The 17124-nt window shown below is 34.0% G+C and overlaps 2 long non-coding RNA genes and 1 other non-coding gene across 3 annotated transcripts; 1 reads left to right on the top strand and 2 right to left on the bottom strand.

Annotated features, from left to right (window-relative positions):
- Positions 1 to 1360: 1360 nt before the first annotated feature.
- On the bottom strand, positions 1361 to 1845 carry LOC140038071 (uncharacterized). The gene is made up of 2 exons (XR_011841881.1): positions 1706 to 1845; positions 1361 to 1621 (listed from the first exon to the last, which is right to left on the bottom strand). It is a non-coding gene; the product is annotated as an uncharacterized lncRNA (long non-coding RNA).
- An 8844-nt stretch (positions 1846 to 10689) lies between these two features.
- Positions 10690 to 10792, top strand: LOC113736120 (U6 spliceosomal RNA). Its single transcript, XR_003459613.1, has one exon. It is a non-coding gene; the product is annotated as a U6 spliceosomal RNA (small nuclear RNA).
- A 2389-nt stretch (positions 10793 to 13181) lies between these two features.
- Positions 13182 to 16168, bottom strand: LOC113733790 (uncharacterized). The gene is made up of 3 exons (XR_003459149.2): positions 15911 to 16168; positions 13859 to 13916; positions 13182 to 13305 (listed from the first exon to the last, which is right to left on the bottom strand). It is a non-coding gene; the product is annotated as an uncharacterized lncRNA (long non-coding RNA).
- Positions 16169 to 17124: the final 956 nt, after the last annotated feature.

Genomic DNA, 17124 nt, shown 5'->3' with positions numbered 1-17124 from the left:
GGAAAACTACCTGGAATGAGAAGCTGACATCATCACCAGCGGCCAATCCCCACATCACACATGGGCGGACGACCATCCAACGTGGCAGGGGGCGGTTCCCTCTTTATCTATATGGTTAATGAGCATTAGGTATTCACACAAGTTTTAAGATTCGGATAGTTGATTGGATCCACATATCCCCTCTTGGATAGCAATTTTCTCTTCTAATCATGAAAACCCTAGTTTCGATTACCTATCCCTAGGCACCTTCATGCCCCCTCGCCCACTCAAGTCTTCCACCATAAATCAAGGAAAAGCCCACCCCGAACTGCAAAGTTCTTTTGCTTCTTCTTGTATCTCACGCAACGTTACCCAGTCAAAGAGAACATGCTATTTACGTTTGGATAGTTGACTAATCTAATGAAGTTAGCAAAATTTGAGAGTTTCTAGTGGTGACGATGGTTATTTAGGTGTTAAAAAATGTATGCAGTCTACTCGAATAGTGAAGGAAGTAGAAAGGATGAAGATGAAAGTGCGACCAGTAATGAAAATGAAAGCAAGAAGATATAGTAGAAGAAGATAGGGATCCCCATCTGAGTCCATGTGTAAGAATGCTAGAAATCGTTGGCCATGATTTACAAAATCAAGGGGGCTATTCTATAGGAAATGGAGATGTGTCTCTTTATTTCACAAAATTCGCTAACTTGTGTAACTCTATTGGTCTAGGAATCTAATCAATTGTTAAGACATTCAAGCTCGTCAAAGATATTTGTAAATCATCAATCGATGGGCCTATTTCATAGAGACACCTTATATCATTCTTCATTCTTCAGTAGATACTTGTTCGAGTGAATTAATGATGATGTAAGATGAAATTTGTTGTTAAATCTATTTGGCAAAACATATAAGAGTGTTCAGTTCAAATATATAATATTTATGGTCTGTCTAACGGGTGTTTATAGGACATTCGTCAAGATATATTTTAAGTGTCATATTTTTATAAATGTAAGATTAATTAGGAAAGGTAAATAAATACAAAAAAATATAGATAAAATTAAATAAGAAAAGTATATAAATATAATAGAGGATAATAATTACTGATATATGTATATCTATATATTAGATTAGGTAAATGCTATGTGTGTTAATCGAATGTCCATAAAAACACCTGCTAGAAAAACCCTTAGATTTATAGAGCAGACATGATAAGTGATTTGAATCCATCAACTTAGCAAAGGCATCAATTTACATGGATATAACCGGCTACGTTATGCATCAGTCGTGGGATCATTGTTTAGATATTTACCGACCATGAACAAATCGAGCACCATCCAAATGAACCACAAAACAAACAAGAGGAAACTGAATATACAGCTCTCCATAAGCAAAACGAAGACATATAAAAACAGATAATTTTGATCCTTGAGATGCACATTCGTATATAGGCTTACAAACAATTATAAAAATAAGTAATATCCCAGCCCAAATCCTGAAGTATCATCTGATTGTAGGATATCAATCATCTAAGGCTACGTGGAGGAAGGCGGGGGAGGAACACTCTGGCCTCCAGAACGTGGTGATGGATAGGCACCTGGGCCTATCTTTACCTCTAAAAGATTGGCAGCTTTACCCCGAAATCCATCTGCATAAGACCAGAGTACAACATACATAAAGCGATAAACCAAGATATCAGAGCTTATTTAAGGTATTGGACTACGAAACTTACTTCTTGTCCGGGGAACTATTCTTGATGTTGCAGATGAGATGGATGAAGTTGAAAGTAAGACGATAAAGAAAAGTGTGGTGAGAGCGTTGGCGGCCATGAATTCTGCAGAAATCGGTGAATTTCGGAAGGTACCACCTATTCGAAAGGTTGGTGCAATTGCTGAACTATATATAGGAAGATTTAGGGAATGGTGAAAGAAAGATTTGAAATTCATAAGAAGTGTATAATTTGGGTAAATTTGTGAAAAAAAATGAGTAACTATTCAGTGAATAGTATTCACTTAATGCAAAAATGTAGTATGCCATTCGGAATTACCACAAAGCCTTGAAAAGCTTACTGAAAAGACCCAAAAAAAAAAAGAAAAATAATATGAATATTAAAAAAAAAAAAAAAGGCAGTTCTGTCTTTCTTCTTCTCCACTAAGATTCCTACATTGCTACAATTTTCTTCTTCTTGACTAAAGTTACTCCACTGCTACTAAAACTTTGCCGCCAAGCTTTTAATGGTATGCCTCATATTTTGGCCAGTATTTCGTCCAAAATTCATAAATAGAAAAAAAAAATCCTTTTATTAAAGCTCAAAATAAGCGCGGTTGCAACTTATTTACCAATTTTGTTACTGGCAAGAGTTTCAATTTTTGTTTCCTTTTTATTTTGGGCATATTGGGCTATAAATAGGCCTTGTTAGGACTTTATTTTTCAAACTAGTCTCATTATTAATCAAATATCTTTGATTTTTATTTTTACCAAATTTTCTTGTGAGTGCAAAAGTAACTTAAGACTCTTGATCTTCCGCATCAGATCCTCTATCTAATTTAATCTTCCGCGTCAGATCCTCTATTTGAATACAAGGCTCCGGAGGGCTTTCTTTCTACTCTTTAAACTACACAACGAAAGTAATTACATAGTTAATTTTGGACCCACGTTTAGCCCCGTATGTTCTCTTGACCTGATATATAGTTATCCTTTTTCTTTAATGCAGATAAAAAGCAGTCCATTTCTCCTTCCCGTATTGAAACGAAGCAAAATGACTTTAATTCAAGCCCTACAATTTGTCTTCCTTTCTCACCTTTGTGTTTTCTTTTTCTATACACGTTTTATGAATTTCAAAATACCAGTTATCGGATAATGACTTTGAATGGTCAAATGTGGTGTTCATCACAAACTGAACACAGATTGAACTAATCAACAGCCAGTGCCCGTTGGTGGTTGGGTGTGAAAATTGTGTTCTTGTTGGAGACCTCAACTCCATCATGGGCCATTATCATTACCTGTGTATTTATGAATTGACACTATACAAATAGTTAGACGTTTTCCAAGATGTTAATGGTCGACTATGATTGACCCGTTAACCTAAAATGTACCCAGAAACTCTAATCCATTTATTCATATAGCACTTACAGGTAATGTGAGAACCTAAAAAAAAAAAATTAACAACAAGGGTTAATAACGCTTTGCTCTCCTGAATTTAGGAGATAGTCACACTCTACCTCTGTCAACCTTAAATATATGCACTATACCCTCAATAAAACTAGTCAAAGTAAGGCTGACAATAAGGATGAGCCGGACCGATAAATGTATTATTTTGAAATATTTAATGTATAATTAGTAATTAGTATTGGTTTATGTGTAGTTTTAATGGTGTAGATTTCAAATTAGCTTTACCACTTCATGTTTATAGTGATTATCTTAAGGAGATTAAGGAATAACAAGTGAGTTTGGGTAAGCCCGAATTAGTCTTAAAACTCAAATATATTGTGAGCCAAGTATGAACTCTACATTTATTAGTTCAAAACTCATGGTTTGAAATATCTTATTAACTAGGTCAGTCGAACCGGACTTGTTAAAACTAGACTTAGATGGCCGATTCACAGCCCCATGTCGAGGGTGCAATGACATTATTATCCCGTTAGTCATGAAATTAACTATAACTTAGAATTATTTTCTTTCATTGTTAAAAGATATACATCTTTGCTATCGTATCAATTATTCAAAAATATATAAAAGTTTATACTTTTTGTTGCATTGTCTCTCAGCAAATTTATGAAAACAATAGAAGATAAATGAAAAAGAGAAAATTCAACTACCTCGCCAATGAAATTTCAATCGATGATAATGAACATTCATACAAAAAAAATTGAATATGATGGATTATAAATACCCTCATCGATTCAATAATCACAAAGAGTTCATATACTAAAAAATATATATGAATACCATTTGAAAAATGTGCCAAAAAGTTAAAAATAGTGAAGCTCACTTCATATTAAAGAACTTCATAAAAAAGCTAACTAATTCGAGTCGTTTAACATGATCTAAAATAATAGTCTACCATGCAAACAATTTGGTTTTATATATAATGAAAATTGTTTTAAAAACTGAGTCTAAAGAAAAAATAAATGCTGTTCATATAATTTATTCTTAAATAATTAAATGATTGTAATTCTATAATGAAATTTTGTTTGTCATAGCCAAAAAGAACAAAGAAAAACAAGAAGAAAAAGAAGAATATAAAAACCTACTGCCAAAATGAAAGTGAAAATATTCTTTTCTACTGCCAAAGAACTCATGATTTCTTTACCCTCAAGATGGCTTAGAGTAGTTTGCTTCTAAATAATGTGTACATGTATGGCTAGAAATATTAAAGTTCTTCGCCCTGGCTTCTAAGTTGTATGGATTTGACAGTACACGATTTCAGTCAATTTGAGCTACCATGAATTCCAATGAAGCAGTTAATGAGAAACTACACAAGAATAGACTTTTGAGTCGTTGGAGTCAGCGGGTCGTCTGAAAGGTACAATATGCATTATACACTGTGAGTAGCAATGGCCTGACCATCAGCAAGGGGTAAATTACGTTTTGCTTGATAATTAGTCATGCTTACTATTTTTACTACTTTACTTTATAAGGAATCATATTTTTGTCCCTTTAGATTTTGATGATCAAATTTGTTTGCCAAATATGCGGTCTTTAATCAATTAAATTATTTGAGGCTAGGAATCCATTCACTCATTAGTCGCTACAACTATTTGATCAGATTTTGTATTGTAGCTAAGCTATTACTACATGTCTTGCATTATTCCCAATTCACCAATAGAGTTTCTCCAATAGTTTCCTCAGGAAATTAATTTTCTTTAATAAAAGTAAAATTCATTAATAGATTGCTAAAAGTCGTTCAACACGATTTGATTTACGTCATTGGTCTAATGAAATGTTAAACATGCACTAGAAATAATAAATTTGCAATTTAATAGATACAATGGATCTAAAAAATTATGAACAGTTCTGAAAAATATAAAAAATTTCAAGATTGTTAATTTGCTAAGATAAATCACTTTAGCTCCTTTGGAACTTAATACTATCATCAATCAAAGTTTCCAAATCCCAGGGAGCTCTTTCTTCTCCTGAATCTTCTCACTAGGTATTGTGGTGAATCTACTTCTGATAATGTGTAGATTGTAGCCCATTTATATGCATAAAGTTGCCAGTTAATTATGTTATTTGAGCTTTATTTTGAGCAGAAACTACTTAATTTTTCTCTCATATTGTTTGCTCTCGTATTGTTCTAATAGGTGAATAGTTTAATTAGAGAGAAAATGGACCAAACACATGATGCGAAAAAGCAATGGAAGAAGAAAAGTCAAAAGGAAGGGATTTGGCAGAATTGACTTGTTTCACTTTTTTGCCCATAATTTGAGCTACACAAATCAGATTGAAATGATTCTTGATTTCTTTTGAAGTTAAGAGAATACTTTACAACTCTTATGAAGACATTAAAATTTGGTTCTCATGTTTTTATAGTTAAAAGTCCAAATTACTGAACTATAGTTTCGCTGCGATACTCTTTTGACCAATTTTCAGCTTTTTGGGCATATCTCAACATTCAGATCTCCAAATGATATGATTCCTGTGGCATTGGAAAACTAATTTAAAAGGATACAAGTTTCTTGTTTTGAGAAAGAGTTTATTCAGCATCATTGATAGAGTTTTTCGGCTTCAAAAAGGATCCATATGCGGATCTCTAGCGATCCGTCCGCGGATCAGTTATAACCGGGGCCGATTATCAGTTTGGTCTTCGCACTAGAGTTTCTCTAGTCCCAATGATTGGGACTGGAGTTTGGGCCGGCCGTCATTGGAAAAATGCATAGAAACATTGGTTGTTAGCTCCAATAAACTCAGTCCTAACCCTTTTGGGATGCTACTTTTAGAAATTATAAATAGGAGTGTTCTAGGTCATTTTTAAAGGGTTAAAAAATATTAAGTTGGTTTAGTTCTAACATCTTTTTATAATTTATTCATGAGAAATCAAGATCAACTATGGGCAAATCAATGAGCTTACAAAGAGAGGATTGGAGCGAATGTAGACACTAAAATTTTACCATTTTATTTTTCTTCATTTTATTCCTTTTTTTTGTTCATTTTAGTTAAATTTTATTTTATTTTGTTTCATTTCTATTTTTTGAGAAAAATCATTTTAGAAAAATCGGACAAAGAAAAGGAAACAAAAATCAAAATCAGTTTTTGTAAAAAAAAAAAATTCCTTCACGCCCGCGTGCGAGGCACGCACACTGTAGTTCTTCATTTCTTTCGCAGCCATGAACCACAAACACTACCAGACTTGCAAGCTGGCATTTTGGGAGCATTTATTTGACGCAATTTGGTTTCCTCCAAGCTCCAGTACAAGGACACCTCATCCATTAAGATTTGATCAAGAAACTTCTGGAATGGAAGCTATCAAATGGCTTAGAAATCTGCCAACAAAACAAGGGTTTCATCTGCACCCTTGAAAGTAGGTTTTAGCAACATTTGCTCCATATAAATAGAACGAAATGCAGCCATTAGGCAGGGACAACAAGAGAAAGAAGGGAAGGCGGCAGGAACAACAAAAAAGAAAGGAAAAAGGGGAGGAAAAGAGTGAAAATAGGGGGAGAAGAAGGAGAAAAGGAGCAGAAAATTTCTGGAGCCAGGGTTGAGTGTTCAGCCCTATTTGCCATCAAATCTCGATCTCGATTCTAGTCTTTTAGGCATTTGGTTGACTTCTGCACACTCTCCAAAGTCAATAGAGTAACTTTTGTTCAGAAACCTTGTGGAAAGAATGACCGGAAGTTCACTGTATTCGGCCACGAACTTACTGCAGTCGGAATTCTTGAACTTCCTGCAACAAATCTGGTTTTTCATCTTCCAACATATGGGATCACTTGATCGTGATTTCTCACGTTGTTTCGGTTCCTTCAAGCATTAAAAAGTAAATTTAATCATTCCTTTCCTTTCATGTACGCTCAAATCCTCCCCAAATTCGTGAAATTTTGCTGCACTTTGTTCATTCTTCTACTTTTGCTGTTTTTCTTCCTGTGACAACCCACTATTGGGTTTTGCTGCATGATTCGCTATTTAATCTTGTATTTGGAAGAAAGAAACTTGATGTTTGATGTTCGGGTTATGAGTTTTTATCCAAAGCTGCACAAATCAGGCTTGAAATGTTGCTGGGTTCTTCGTACGAGCAACATAAGAAAAGTTGCAAAGCATGCTTGGAAGAAGATGCATGAAGATTTTTGAAAATTACATTTTGGCCCCTAATTTTTGCCTGATTTCATTGTGGCCCAAATCCGGAAAAATTTCAATCAATTTTGCCCCTTTTAAACTTTAATCTTCTCTTGCATGTTTTATGTGACTTTGTGGGTAGATTAATTCTGGAATTTAACGCACAATTAAGGCTTAGCATTTTTTTGTAGATTTATTACTTTGTTTGGTTTTAATAAAATAGGTTAGTTTGGGGTGAAGGTTATTTCTATTTGGGTTTTGATAAAATGTTTTGGTTTTATATTTCTAGATTTTAGCATGGGTTTGGGAGTTTGAAACCCACTTTTTTTGGTTGGGTTTATTTGCTAAAAATGGCAGGCTGGCCCTTCTTTCTGTGGTGGGTATTTGTTAAGCACATCAGTCCATTTCCGCCTAAGGGATCTGGTGCGTTTTTGCAGATTAGTCGCTGTACTGTTATGTAATTTACTACAGCTTTAAAACCTTTATATTTCTTTCAATTAGGTCTCTAGTTTAATTGCAATTTGGTCTCTAAACTTTGTTTTTCTTTAATATTGAACCCCAATTTTTGTAATAATTATAAAATGGCTCCAAAAACTTTCTTAATTTTTGCAATTAGTTCCCTAGTAGTTTTGATTTCTTAAATATAAGCTGTCTATCTTCTTTAATTGTTAATTATACGTCATTTAAGTACTTTAATCGGTAGATTTCATGATTATTTCCAATTCTTTATAATTAAATTAGTGCTTTGATTATTTTGCTGATTTTGGAGCATAAATAGGACAAATTTCACCCCATTTAACCACAACTTCAAGGGAAGTAACCTCTTTTATTATTTTAAATTCTTTTATGTGCTTCAATGTGTTTTTTTATGTGTGATTGCATGTTTTGAGTGCTTTTTTCTTTTAATTATTCATTTTTATTCATTTTAAGTTTCATTTATTTTATTCAATTTTGATGATTATTTGAGAGGCATTAAAATGCCAAATTGTAATAGATAGGTGTTCAAGATACAGCCGTGCACTAGATAGATAAACATATTTAACCTAATCATGAGAGTATATTAGGATTTGTATGACGCATTTTTATCAACAAAGTTTTCAAAGGGTTTAATTGAATACTTGCAAGCTTGAGAAAGACGTAGGATTTAATTAGGCACACTTTAGATGCATCAAGAGATAATCAAAAAGACAATTGTGTGATGCGTTCATGGTTTGTTAAGAAATTAATTAGATAATTAACTTAAATTTTGGATTAAAACTTGAAACCCTAGACTTGTGTCTATTGTTTTTTCACCGCTACTTTATTTGATTTATTTATTATTTTATTGATTATTTAGAAATTATAGCTCCTTGACGATAAATTTTGTTATTTTTGTTTGAATAATTATAATAGAAAATTAACTCGTCCTTGTGGGTTCGACCTTAAAATAGTCTAGTTATTTTACCACTATGATAGACTTTGTGCGTTTGCAGGAATTTGTTGATCAACTTCCTATAAGTCCATATTTAACCTATCGACAACTAAGGCATGCCTGGCTAATAAATTTCTCAGCCCCCTGAAGTTTATGTTCCTGCAAGAGCACTTTATTTTGAATGATCTGTTCTTGGAAGCGTATTCTTGTGGTAGGTGAACTAACCTTTCAGTAGAAGGGATACTCGAGGAAGTGTTTAAAATGAATAAGCTCAAAACAGAGTATAATGTGCTACTTGCAATCTGCTTTTGTTCTTGGGAGCGAGACGAAATTTACATGTACAGAACTAAGCTGATGTCATATCAGGAACATGCTGCTGTGGCTCGGGACAGTGGGATCAAATTTGATTCAAGAAAATGCACGCACTACTTTGTACTTGTGTTGCTAATGCTGCTTAACCTTTCTGAACTAGTCCATGTTTGTTATGGTGTGGGAGAAAATATTCTCTATTGGCGTTATCTCCAAGAGTAGTAGGGCAGTGGTCAATGATGTTTGGGCCTTATTTGCAAACTAGCAGCAATACATTCTGTCCTACTTGGTGTTCTTCCTTGTACTTGAATTTATCTGTGTTTGTACATTGTGTTTGTTTGTGAGAGAGACATGGTTAGTAAAATACAGAATAATCATAATATTAATTATTCTACATACGTTTATCATAAATTTTTTTAAAGTATGATAAAAAAGTTTTGACACCAAGATATGAGTTGAACGAAATAGTGCATATAAATTGTAGAACCCAAAAAAAACTTATTGAAGATATATTTCATAAAACCAATATAGGTGAGGAGGCAATTTACACACATACAAATATGTGTGGAAGAAGAGGAATAAATATCAATAATAATCTATTAATCACATAATAGAAACAAGACTCTCTTTCCTTCACTCTTCTCAATTGAACACAATAATATGACTCTCTATTTATAGATTAGATGACTTGATAAACAAATCTTACAACTATAAGTAATTTTCTAATAAAATACTAATTCTTAAATAATAAAACTACGATAACTTGACTCCAATAGAATTACTAAAATCATAACTTGACTAAAACACTACTGAATAATAATATGGAAATTTTTTAATTTTGAGTCTTGATTTAATATGCCAACATAAATGTGTATGCGAATAGTAAGAACAACTTCTTCTTCTCCTTCTTTTTTTAAGTACGAACAATTTCATAAGTTACGGAATAAAACTATTGGTGAATTTATTATGAATCCGAAAGATTATGCTACATTGATTTCAACTTTAACTATTATCCTTGTATATGAGACATAAAAGTGTTTTAAGTTTCATTTCTTTTGGATTTTAGGTCTATAAATTTGTCAAAATTGTGTTATGTATCGTAACTATGTTCTTCATAACTAAAAAAAAAAAAGGAATATCATGCTTAACAAATTTTAAAAATTTTCTCTTAAATTGAAGTATTGCTTGTGGAGCATAATGTGAGACAAGTTTATCACAAACATTACATAAATAGTTAAAAAGTATGAGTATTTTCTAAAATAATTTTGTAATGTTCAAAATACAATTTTATTTTCATTAAAGATACAAACATGAAATATAGAGACATAATTCAAGTTTTTTACTAAAGATAAAGATCCTAGGTTCAAATTCCCCTTTCCCCTTCTTGCTTCTTAAATTCCACCCCTTTTTTGATTAAAAAATTTTTAAAAGAAATAGAGACTCTTATTTAGCAATGTAACCAGGCCAATATACATTCTATTCTTGAGATCATTTCTTCTCACGTTTCGGCTTAATAGTAGGCCATATCGAATGATTAAATTGGGATGAAGTTGAGTTCTACTTTTGTGGATGGAAAATTGGCAAAAAGCATAAGTACCCAATAGTTCGATGTTAAATGTTTTGGGCCAGGTTTGATGACAATAATGACGCTTAAAATCCTTCCAATTGCTGCTTAATTTCCACATCAGTTGTGAGCACCAAATTGGATCGGCCTACAGGCTTTAGTGTCCTCCGGCGACACCCAATGAAATTGGTATCAAACAGAGAAGATTAGCAAGGCCCAGTGCAGGAATGATGCGCACAAATCGAGAAATTATTCACATTTTCTTGAGCTTGTCTATGCTGATTTGGGACTAAATCTAGTAGATCTTCATACAAAGACGACTGATACATTGTTTTTAAAGTCAGTTTGGGCTTTTTCTTGGGCTGATGGGATCCATGTCTATTTGGGCTAATTATGTTTACATTTGATACTTCAAAAAAATTAGGAATGATGCTAAACCCAGTAACTCAAATTATGTATACATTAGATACTTCAAAATTAGGGTGATGCTGAATCAAAGAGCTCGACTCGAACTTGCGAGCTATTTGGTTAACAGGTCGATTCGGGCTCGTTTTGACCGAGTCCGAGCTCAAACTCGAGCTCTTCGTTTGAGTTCACGAGTCGAGGTCGAGTTTCAATATTTGTATTCAAAGACTCGATGAGCCTATTTGAGCTTTTATAATATGTATTTTAATTTTTTTATATTTATTATTGTTGAAATGTCAATAATATCTTTTATTTAAAATTATATGTAAAATATTAATTTTTATTACATGAGCTCGATTTGAGTGATTAGGTTTAATTAAACTCAAACTTGAGTTCAAGTTCGAGTAATGTAAATTGAAGTCGAGCTTGAGTTTGAGCTTGACTTTTAAAAGGTCGACAAGCTCGAGCTCAAGTTCGAGTTTAGTTATTTTACTTAGAGTCGAGATCGAGTAGTGCACTATGTTGATCTTGGTCCCTAATTTTTTATGTTTACAAAACAATGGATAATACGAATATCTCTTCAAGAAATATTTTCAATTGTGAAGTAAATCAGATTCAAAGATCAAGTGCAATTGAAAGGGACAAAGACTGTTGAAAGCTGTCGGACGCTTGGATCGGACGTCCGACAATCATTGCACAACTTCGGATGCATGAAGAACTCCACCACCGGACATCCGAAGGAAATAAAAGATCTCCCCTGGCTCACTGATCTCGATCGGACGCAAGCATCGGACGTCCGATAGGATCATTCAAACTCGACGAAACCTGTCGGACGCTCACAAAGACAATACCGGACGTCCGATAGAATTGAAGAATATTTTGTAAACTCACTGCCTGCTGTTAGACGCATGCTTGGTAGTACCGGACGTCCGATACTCCAACGGCTAGTTGACTGTTCAGCTACTTTCTATCCGTTGGAAGTATTAATGAAGCACTTTCTTGGTCTCCTATAAATAGAGCATAGTCAGAATTTTCAAATAACTTTTGCACACTAAAGATACAAAAGATTTAGAGTGATTTTAGTGCGAAAATACTCTCTAAGGAAGATTTGTAGTCTTAGAGGTGTAAGGTTCATTGTAAACTTTTCATTTGTGAGTGAATACTTCATGAGTATAGCTCTGCGAGAGTTGTCCTGAGGGATAGTAAAACTTCCTAACTTGACCGCGTGGAGTTTGGGGCAAGGAGGAGGTGAACCTTCCTTTGTACATAAGAGTGATTGTAATTCATCAACTTGAAAAAACTTGTTTGAATTAATCTACAAGCTCAAGAGGAGTTGGGTAATTAATTGGTTTGCAATTCTTTCCTTTTTATTTACTTATTGTTACGTTTGTGATCTTTACATTGCTTATCTCTTCTACTTCTCTCAAGTGATCTTGTTCATTCATTAATTGATTCATTGTGTGATCACTTAGAAAAAAAGATAAATTTCATATTGAGCAAAAAGTGCCCATAAGTTAATTAGGTTTTTAATCAACCTAATTCACCCCCTCTTAGGTTGTCTTCGATCCTTACACACTACTTGAGTTCGATTCAACTTGATTGCACCCCTATTTAAAACTCATTGGTGTGAATTTATTTTCATTTGACTGACAATACTATTTTGGATAAATTTCTAAAAAAAAAAGGCAAAGAATAATTGTTTATCTCCAATAATGTTCCAAACGATGTTCTGAAGCATGACTTTGGGTAATTTTTAAATAGGATCAATTTGGTTCTCAGATGCAAATCTTGCTTATGCAAACATTTTATTATGCAGATTTGATTTTACAAAGGTAAATGTGATGTTGTACACTATCTTTTATATTTGGCAATTCATGTAATGAATTGAAGTGATTATGTAAAAATTTTATTATAGAGACTTGATTTTTCAAAGCTAAATGTAATGTTTTATACAGCTTGTGGCGGCCCCACTTCTCCCTAAGGCGAACCAAAGGGTTGGCGGGTCGCCTGCCTAACTCTCGTTAGGACTCACGCACTCTAGTAACTAATTTCACCAAATATAAATCGAAAATAAACCTTACTTCTCGAGCAAGTCACGTACTTAAATAATTCATACAATTCAACTTATACAGCCCAAAACACAATTCCAAGTACCAACGAGAACGTCGAGCTTAGTATACTTAAATTCAACTTAATTTACAATTTAAAGTTCCTAATCCAGGGCACAGAAGCACCACAGGATTCACATTTTCCCAAAAACACAAAAATCATCCAAAAGATACTAACGTTTCCAAAAATACAATTACAAAAGTGGGCATTCAAAATATAACATTTCTGTTCTAGTTCTCCAAGACTTCATGCATTTCAGAACCTGTCAAGGAAAACAATTTGGAAGGGATGAGCCAATAGCTCAGTGGTGCCTCGAAACATGCAATTCACATAAGGCAATTTAACAAGTACAAATAGACAAGTAAACACTTAACAATTTAAGAAAGCGAAATAACATGACAAGAAAAGGATACGGGGCTCTCAGGAGCCAAAGTCCACGCACTTGGTCAGAAAATTTATAGTAGTTGACACTCCGTCAACTTTCACTACCTAAACTCCATGTAGACATTTTCCCTAATCTACACATCTCCTAGCAACGTCTTCCCCCTTATTTTCGGGCCCGACTCCAACACGAATATTGCAAGCACTTTTACCAAGACGGCAGAGAGGTACCTCCCACTCTAATAGAGCGTGGTACGTGCATCCGTTTGGTTTATTTAGTCGACGAGACCATGCTCCAATCGACAGTGCAACACTTGTACTTGTGTCATTTCACGCAATCACGTAGCATATAACATTTCATGATATCTCTAGCAAGTACTTTTAACAAGTAGTTCAACTAGCAGTTAAACACGATTCATGCAAGAGACACTCACCTCAAGTGAAGTGTCTAGAATTCCAAACTTTGATCGAGATTGTGCTCTTCACCAACTCCTAAAATCATACAAATAATTCACATAAATTTCCACTTTTGAGTTGGCGAATTTAACTCGAGTTAACTAGCATTTAATTTCACTCAAAAATCCCAAACTAGCATTAATCGTTTTCTCAAAGTGAAATCCACAAATTTCGAGTGAAATTAAATTTTGAGGTTTCTTTAAAACCAAAAACTTGCTAAATTCGTCAAATATTCCAACATCCAAGTTCTAGAATCATATAAGCCATTTAACACCAATTTGGTGTCACAAGTTGAGAAAAATCATATTTAAACCATTTAGAGGAATTTTCCCCTCAAATTTTTTCCCAAACATATCTTGGGAAATTCCTTTAAGAGGCAATCATATAAACCAAGTAAAATTAGTCGTTAGAATTTTTATAAAATAGAAACTCCTTAAGTTTGCCAAATTCCACGACCAACTTAGTCCAATGATTTTCATGAAGGCAAAAACTTGAGTTTTTAGGAAAATTTCCAGATTTGACAAATTCCTCAAAATAGGGCATTGGTCTAATAAAATTCAAGGTTATCAACTCAAAGAGGACCTAGTAACAACGGTTAATGTTAGAAAATATTTTCGGGACAACTTTGGTCCACATTTACCCACAATGAAATCCAAACATCAAACCATTTCTAATTTCAAACAAAAATTCTCTTTTGGTATCTTCTTGAAGAATAAGATTTTGGTCCACTTTTTGGACGTAACCTCTACTAGATTTTTGTCCCAAATTGAGCTATACAAACCCCTTAATTAATACACAAATCATTTGAGCTCAAGTTATCTTTAAAACAGTTCACAATTATCATTCAAAGCTGGAAAAATTTCAGGTGCATTCGGTAGCAAGTAGTCCATTTCCCCTTCAATTTATCCAAAATTTTTCAACTACCCAAAAGTTACATTTTCACCCAAACAATACTACCCATATAGATTAACATGTATACAGCTCAAGTAGTTCAAAAATTTGTCAAAATTGACCCCTAAAATTCGACTAAAATCTGGAAAATTTCCAGAATTTTTTTGGACAGCATATACCTTCCTTTTCCTTCAATTCCTCAACATCATTTCAACTACGAAAGTGGCGCATTTTCCCTCAAATGACCATAGACATTCAGCTTAACACAATCCATGAAGCTCAATTTCTTGTCAAGAATCAAATCAAAAACTCGAACACAAACTGGGAAAATTTGGACAGTTTGGTTCAACAGCAGACCAGCTTTCGTATTTTGGTCACATCTCATTCAATTCAACTTAGATTTGAGCATCGTTGGTAGTGTTGGAAACTACACTCATAGGGATACAATTTTTCAGAAGAAATTGTTTTAAAATTCTACTCATAACTAGCTCGAAATCTGGCAACAAAACGCAGCTCATATCCTGGCTTCTAGTGAACCAGTGGAGCAGGACAGGTGACTTTAAAAGACAGCCACGGTTCATTCAGGTGGAACCAGGACGTGAATTTTACACCGTTGGAAAGCTGGAAGAGTCTAGTTTCTAATGGCGCTAACGGCACTCAATTTCGATGTCGGAGGGCGGAGTTATGATCGAAACAAAATGGCTGCCTGAGCCATACGGGAAAAATTTCCAGATTTTGCTGGTTTTGGAATTCATCACCTTTGGTCAACCAAACCTCAATATCTTTCAATGAAACTTTACACACAACTCCAACAACACATAAACATCAAATACAAGCCGTTAAAACTTCAGAATTTCGCATGAAAAAGGTCGGTCTTGGGAGGGGCAGAATCGGAACTTTTTGCTTCAAGAGCTCAATGAAGTTTCTAGCAATAATGCACCTTTAATCTACTTCCTTAAGCACTAATTCAACAATAAAACCATCATCAAACATCATCACAGCCATCAACTCAAAGTGGGAGTTCATAGAGCCCACATTTAACAATTTCCAACAATAATAAGCTACCCATAAGCACAATCAAGCTTTTAAGTGTGAGTTGGCCTTCATTGAACAAGAATTGAAGACTGGATCATGGTTACCTTACTTGTGTGCTAAAAGGTCAGATTTTGGTGTCCCAAAATCCCCAAGAAAATCCGTGGATGTGCAGCTCCTTCTTTGTCCAAGTGATTGTCCAAGTTGTCTTGAGCTTGTGTGGTGAATTTGGTGTGAATTGGAGCAAGAAAATGGTGGAGGAAAAATTGTGAAATTTGGAGTGTGAGAGAGAGTAGAGACCTGCGGTTATGGTGAGGGGAAAGGGAGGGAAAAATCTGAAATGGAAGCTTCCTTGAGAAGCTTGAGTGTGGTACAACTTTTGTGCTCCCAAGTCAACCGTGAACAGTGTATCGTGCGCGTGTTTCGCGCCCGTTTCCTCTGAGGTTTGTTTTAACTGTGCATTAAACCTCTAATGCACATATATTCGTGTAATTATCATTCACTCTAATGACCTCAAAATAAGGTTCTAAAGTCCTTCAAATAAATCGCACGCGTAAACGCGTATTTCCCACTTATGCGCGATAAGGTGAAATTTTTTGAGAAATTCTTATAACGATGGCATTTCTAACTAAAACATGGATATTTAGGCATAAAAATACCTATTTTAAGACTAGGGTATAAATCTCCCATTATACGGGCTCATGAACTCTCAAGTCAGTTACTATTCCTGAGCCTACGGGCACTATTCACACTTGACAACTTTCAAGACTTGAATTGCGAACTAATTGCCTTAAAATTACTCATGAGTTATAATGCTATAGAATTGGGTCCAATAGGGCTAGAAAATAATATTCGAAATAATTGAACAATTAACTAATTAAATAACCTCAGAATGGGAATTTAAAAGAAATAAATTGCGAGTCCTCACATTCCTCATCTAACATTTCTCCAACTTAATTATACCTTTTTATAGCCTCTACATATACTACATTTCAACTTAGGACTAATTCACGTGTCGGTGCGCGAAAATTCAACTTAGCGCTTTGCCGAACGCGAACCGTCAATTAAATCTTAAAAATTCAAATAAATTGAAATGTAACATTTGAATGATTTAAAACAATATTATTTAAATATAAATACATATTATTGGATAATTTTAATATTTTCAATAATATTTTGATTTAATTTTCCAGAGGATAATGAAAGTTTTGAGGTCCTCACACAGCTACAATGATAAAGAAGAATACTTGGATAGCACTCTAAAAAAGCCTATACCTGTATAAAAATCACTTTGCAGCTGTCTTTTGGGAAAATTTCATCT

Source organism: Coffea arabica, chromosome 3c, assembly GCF_036785885.1.
Source record: "Coffea arabica cultivar ET-39 chromosome 3c, Coffea Arabica ET-39 HiFi, whole genome shotgun sequence".
NCBI lineage: Eukaryota > Viridiplantae > Streptophyta > Magnoliopsida > Gentianales > Rubiaceae > Coffea > Coffea arabica.
This window is presented reverse-complemented; position numbering and strand designations above follow the sequence as displayed.